The 6,000-nt window shown below is 53.1% G+C and overlaps 1 protein-coding gene across 1 annotated transcript in view; it reads right to left on the reverse strand.

The window, feature by feature from the left end:
* The window catches only part of CCDC180 (coiled-coil domain containing 180), a 35,752-nt gene extending 32,054 nt beyond the window's left edge, over positions 1 to 3,698 (reverse strand). The window contains exons 1-2 of the mRNA XM_033067868.1: positions 3,628 to 3,698; positions 2,245 to 2,330 (exon numbers count right to left, since the gene is read on the reverse strand). The gene's annotated coding sequence lies outside the window, so the exon portion shown is untranslated. The remainder of the gene's footprint in view (positions 1 to 2,244; positions 2,331 to 3,627) is intronic.
* Between the last annotated feature and the right edge of the window lie 2,302 nt (positions 3,699 to 6,000).

Raw genomic sequence — 6,000 nt, forward strand, 5'->3', positions numbered from 1 at the left:
CCACAAGCTCAGGTTGCTCCAAATCCTGCCCAACCTGGCCTTGGACACTTCCTGGGATGGGGCACCCAAACAACCTCTTTGAGCCCTGTGCCAGGGCCTCAGCACCCATACAAGGAAGAACTCCTTTCCAATATCCCATCTACCCGTAACCTCTGACACTTTGAAGCCACTGCCCCTCATCCTGCCTGTCCAGGCCCTTTTCCAAAGTCCCTCTCCAGCTTTCTTGGAGCCCCAGCAGGCACTGCAAGGGGCTCGAAGGTCTCCCTGGGGCTTTCTGTTCTCCAGACTGGACACTCTCAGCTCTCCCAGCCTGTCCCAGAGCAGAGGAGCTCCAGCCTTCAAAGCAGCTTCCTAGCCTCCCGGAGACTCCTAACGGTGAAACACCACGTCCACCGCTCCCCTTCCAGGCCCTACGCACATCGCTCCTGGATGTCGCTCGGAAGCCGCTCCTGGGGTCTCCCCCGTCTCGCAAGGGGCCCTCAGGCGCCTGCGCAGTGAGTCGCGCGTGCCGTTGTCAGGCCCAAGGCGGGGCGGAGAGGGAAGAGGCGGGGGGAGGAGGGGAGAGGCGGGGCCTTCCGGCTTCCCCCAGCGCCTCACGGCAAGAGCGTGACCGCTGGGTGGTCTCTCCCAAACCGGCGGCAGCGCCCTTTACTCTGGAAGGGCGCGGGCACCCAGGACTGCCACCCCAACGCCGGGCAGTACCGCCCTGCTCGCTAGCCTGTGGCCGCCAGTAGTCTCGAGCCATGCCCGGGCCAACCTGGACCCGCCCGGCGAGGCGGCACCGCCGCCAACACATCCGGCTCGGCTGCGCTCGGCTACTCTCCCTGTCGCTCGGCTGCGTTCGGCGTCACTCGTTAACACTCGGCTGAGCTCGGCGCCCCTCGGGCAGGGGGCCTGGCCGGGGGCTCGCCGCTCGCCCACGGCCGGCACGGCCTGCCCACCCCGCCGTTTGCATGTTTTTTGCTTCGGTGGAAAAGGGGCCGTTTTAATGAAGTTCTGTAAGTGTCTAACTGGGAAGCTCTGGAGCCTTTGTGGCGGTTTAGCCGAAGTGGCGGTTCTGCCCCAGGAGTATTCTGATCCGTTATACCGCTGGCGTGCGGGAGGGGAAGGAGCGGCTGCAGGGAGCAGCGAGCAGGGCTGTGGGAGGGAGCAGTAGCGGGGAAGGTTTGAAGCTGGCAAGGTCACCAAAGCAAAGAGCAGTAGACTCTGCTTGCGTGGGGATGATGCGCGACAAGTAAAAAGGGTGATCTAGAGGTGGAAAAACGCTTTCCTGGAGGGTGTTGCTGGAGCAATGAGCTCATCATGTCTGCTGATCATACATGGAGGTCACAGGCAAGTGCTTTTGCGAATGGACAAAATCTTGATCACGAACTCTGGAGCTTTTCGTTTTAGGGGGCTGAGAATTGTGGAGGACGTGGGCTGCTGGTATTTCAGAGTAGTGTTTCAAACCAGGTGCTTATAGACTGAGTCCTGCTGAAGGATTGTTCCATAGAGCTCAAACTTGGTCTGAAAGCTTATGATTTATTGCTGTCTCACCCTCTGATGAATAATCAATAGTGATAATATTAATAGGCATTACTCAAAAGCCCCGAAGTAGCGGCTCAGCATAATCTGGCTCCTTGAGCTAAGTCAGTGGAGGTTTAGGCTGGATATCAGGAAACGTTTTTTTCCCCACAGGGTGATTGAGCACTGGAACAGGCTCCCCCAGGGAAGTGGTCACAGCATCAAGCCTGAACGAGTTCAATAAATATTTGGACAGCGCTCCAGCATATGATGAGATTGTTGGGGTGTCATGTAATGGGCCAGGAGTTGGACTGGATGATCCTGGTAGGTCACATCCAACTCAGCCTATTCAAAGATTCCATGACAATCTTCCACAGGTGCAATTTAAGGCCATTCCCTCTTGTCTGCTACTTGTTGCCTGAAAGACTCCAATCACTACCTGGCCGCACTCTCCTGTCAAGGAGTTGTGCAGAGCCAGAAGTTGTGCTGAGCCTCCTTTTCTCCAGACTGAGCACCCCCCCCAGCTCCCTCAGCTGCTCCCTGTTCTCCACCCCCTTCCCCAGAGCTGTTCCCTTTTGTGGACACGCTCCAGTCCCTCAATGTCTTTTTTGTCATGAGGGTTCCACAAATGACATGAGGATTTGAAGTTTGGCTTCAGCAGTTCCCAGAACAGGGGCACAGTCTGTGTCCTGATCCTGCTGGCCTGGTAGAGGCCAGGCTGCTCTTGACCTTCTTGCGTACCTGGGTATGTGCTGGCTAATGTTCAGCTGCAGTGATAATTTCTCTTTCCTCTCGAAAGCAGCAGTTCAGTAATTCTTTTTTTTTACCTGCCAAGGTGTAGCAGAAGATAAACAGACAGGAAGGGGAAAGCAGGTCTCTTCCAGGATGCTGAAGAATCTTAAGTGGAGAATAAAGCTTAGAGACATCTGTCACAAGAATTACAGTAAATTCACGAATACAAGCCTCACTGAGTATAAGCCGCATCTCTGGGTGTTGGCAAATATTTCATTTTTTGTCCATAAATAAGCCGCACCCAAGTATAAGCCGCTCTGTCGTTCGCAGCGAGGACCCGCATGCAACAAAGTTGCCAAATAGTAACAGAACGGCGGCAGGGCGGGGTTTACTGGCTCGGCTCGGGCTGTGCAGGCTCAGCCCGCTCGGGGCTGCCGACGGGGCCAGGTAGCCCAGCCCGGCGCTGCCGCTCGGCGGGGCTGCTCGGGGCCAGCCGCCGCTGCCACTGGGCTCGGTCACCACGGCCTGGCGCTGCCCTGTGGTGGCAGGCAGGGACGGAGCCCCCCCTGCTCCCACGGCGGTGGGCGGGGACGGAGCCCACCGCCGCCTCCCCAAGCCGCGGCAGTGGCGGCCCGGGTCCCCCGCTGCTTCCCAGAGCCGTGGCAATGGCGGCCTGGGGCCCCCCGTCTCTACCCCGGGCTGCGGCAGAGGAGGGAAGGAAAGAGCTCTCCCTCCTCTCTCCCCGCCCCCTTGTGCTGCCTGCAGGCAGCCAGGCTCCACCCACAGTGCAACAGAGTAACAATTTGTAACAAACGCAAAATGCCGACTTTGCAGCTGCTCGGCTCAGCACTCTGGCTGGCACTTCTGAGGTTGTAAATGTCAGAAAATTATTCACATATTAGCCGCATTTCCAGTTTAGGAGCAAAATCTTAGTCAAATTGGTGTGGCTTGTATTCGTGAAATTACTGTATTTCATATCAATACCACAGCCCTTTGAGCAGCCCAGTATGCAAGAAAGAAAAAGAACCAGGGAGCCTCATAATCATTCCTAGTCTTTACCTCTCTGCTGACACTTCTGAGGCAGGACTCAGCATTAAACAGCGTGAACCCTCTTGTGCTTCCTCTGTGCTGTGTGAGCTGTGCACAGCAGCTCTGGGAGGGATACTTCACTACAGAGGGCTTTTTGGCTTTTCACGTTTATATGAAATGATGGTTTGGGTTCTTAAACTGCAACACCCAGGACACTCCTCCTCTGCTGAGGGTAAAGCAGCTGCTACATCTCTTATTGTTTCCAGCAGATGAGGAATTGCCATGGAATAACTTATACTACAGATATTTTAGCTGTGGTTTGCTGTTGCTTCTGCAGACTTCTCCCATGGTAAGATGATTTACCTGATGTTCTGGAAGCCAGTGATCCCTCAGGTGCAAATTCCCAGCCAAGTGACCCCTCAGGTATGAATTCCTAGCCGTCAATCCCTCGGAGACAATTCCAGCGGTCATTCCTTGGGATCACGGTGAATTTACAAGAGGAGCAGCAGGGCCGGAGGCACTTTAAGCTCTCTGCGGTACAAGGGTGACACCGGGCCGGGCTGTCACTGCCGGCACACAGCGGGTACTGCCCCCTTCCTGGATTTCCTGTACTGTGACGAAAGGATGGGAAAAATCACTGATCACCCACTTACAACGGAATGCACCGCTCTTTGGAGAAGTAAAAGTACTTCACGCAGAAGAATTATTATACCTTGTAGCACTCTTGTTAGAGTGGAATGGATTTTTTTAAAAATTGGATTTTACAGCCGCATAAACAGAGAAAGTATTAGAGGGCATGTTCAAAGTCCCCCAACATTCCTGTGAAATAATTAAGGACAGAACCTAATTTCAGCTACAGATAACTTACTCTTCCTGTAAGTTATGCTCTGTTGAATTCTCAGGAATGGAATAATCTCCACCGTTGTTGATGCAGTAGAACAAAGAACCATTTTCTGATTGTACCACGTTTGCAGTCTACAGCTGAGAATGTGCAACATGAGAACTAATAAGGTCTGTGATGAAATCCGTGTGTAGGGAAGAACAGCAGCAGTGTGCCAGCACTTGCCTTTACGGGGGAGTGCAGGGATGCAATGGCAACGGCAGTTTCCTGTGCCTTGGGACTCAGTATTGCTGCAGCACTTGGAATGAGTGCCAGCTGTGAATTCTGAGTGCTGGACTGTGATCCTTGGTGTTAGAACTGCTTTTAATTTTTTTTCCCCCCCACACTCATTCACACAGGCTTTTGTAAACACTTGTCTGTATATTGATTTTTATATGCAGGAGGACTTAAGAGTCTGGTTGTGATTAAGACCCTAAAGTTTAGGAGAGTAGATTTTCGGTTTTTTAAGGAAGTAGTGGGTATGATGCCCTGGAAACTGCCCTCAGGGATAATGGAGCTGAACAGAGCTGAACACCCATTTAAAGATATTTCTCTTACAGAACAAGAATTCACAATTCCCATTTTTAAGAAGTCAGACAAGGAATGCAGGAGACCAGCTTGGCAGAGTAAGGATATCCTTATTTAAAAAGCAATAAGGTGATACGGAGACAGCACACAGCGACACAAATCATGGGAAAAATATAGTGATAACACATGGTTGTGTGAGGATGGGATCAGTATAGCTAAGGCTCAGTTGAAGCTGAATTTGGTAAAGCATGCCAAAAATAATAATAATAATGAAGGCACTGTTATAGATAATAACCGAATCAAGCTGAATTAAATAGCAAAACAGCAATTTTTTATTTTTGCGACCAAAAATACGGTCCTGGGAAACCTCAAACAAAAAACCTGACAGCACCAGCCCGGGTAATCGGTGCTGGGTGATCACATACGCTGATCTGACCTCTATCGCATCAGATCCCCCTGTGTTCACACCCTGCCATCCCGGGGAGCCCAGCTTTTATACAGCTTTTCTGGCCTGAGGCGAGAGTTTCCTTTGTTTCTGCTGCAGAGTCTCATATTTAGATTAAATCCTTTTTCTGGTGCTGCCCTGTACAAAGGTTCTTCCTGCATGCTGATGAAGGCTGTCTGCTCCATATTGATGTGCTGTCTTCTCGCTTATGGGAACCATCGGAGGTGATTTGGTTGTCTGATATGTGGTACTTGGCAGGTATTTTATCGATGATCTCTTCTCATCATCACTTGTGGAGATCTCGGGCTAGGTCTGTTGATATGCTAATTACGGCCGTTGTCTATGGCCCCGGGTGCTTGGTGTTTAAGAGGTTCTTTTTATTTTATTTTATTTCATACAACTTTCTTATATTACAGTAAATTCACGAATACAAGCCGCACTGAGTATAAGCCGCATCTCTGGGTGTTGGCAAATATTTCGGTTTTTGTCCATAGATAAGCCGCACACGAATATAAGCCGCTCTGTCGTTCGCAGCGAGGACCCGCGTGCAATTAGTAACAGAACTGCGGGAGGGCGGGGTTTACTGGCTGAGCTAAGGCTGTGCAGGCTCGGCCCGCTAGGGGCTGCTGACGGGGCCAGGTGGCCCAGCCCGGTGCTGCCGCTCGGGGCCAGCCGCCGCTGCCCCTGGGCTCAGTCACCCCGGGTCGGCGCTGCCCCGCGGTGGCAGGCAGGGACGGAGCTTCCCCCGCTCCTACGGCAGCGGCGGCGGGCGGGGACGGAGCTTTCCCGCGCCCGTGGCGCCGGCGGCGGGTGTGGACAAAGCACCCCGCCTCCTCCCCGAGCCGCGGCAATGGCGGTGCGCACTTCCCGCCCCCCCCGGGCC

This window comes from Catharus ustulatus, chromosome 9 (assembly GCF_009819885.2).
Source record: "Catharus ustulatus isolate bCatUst1 chromosome 9, bCatUst1.pri.v2, whole genome shotgun sequence".
NCBI classification, from domain to species: Eukaryota; Metazoa; Chordata; class Aves; order Passeriformes; family Turdidae; genus Catharus; species Catharus ustulatus.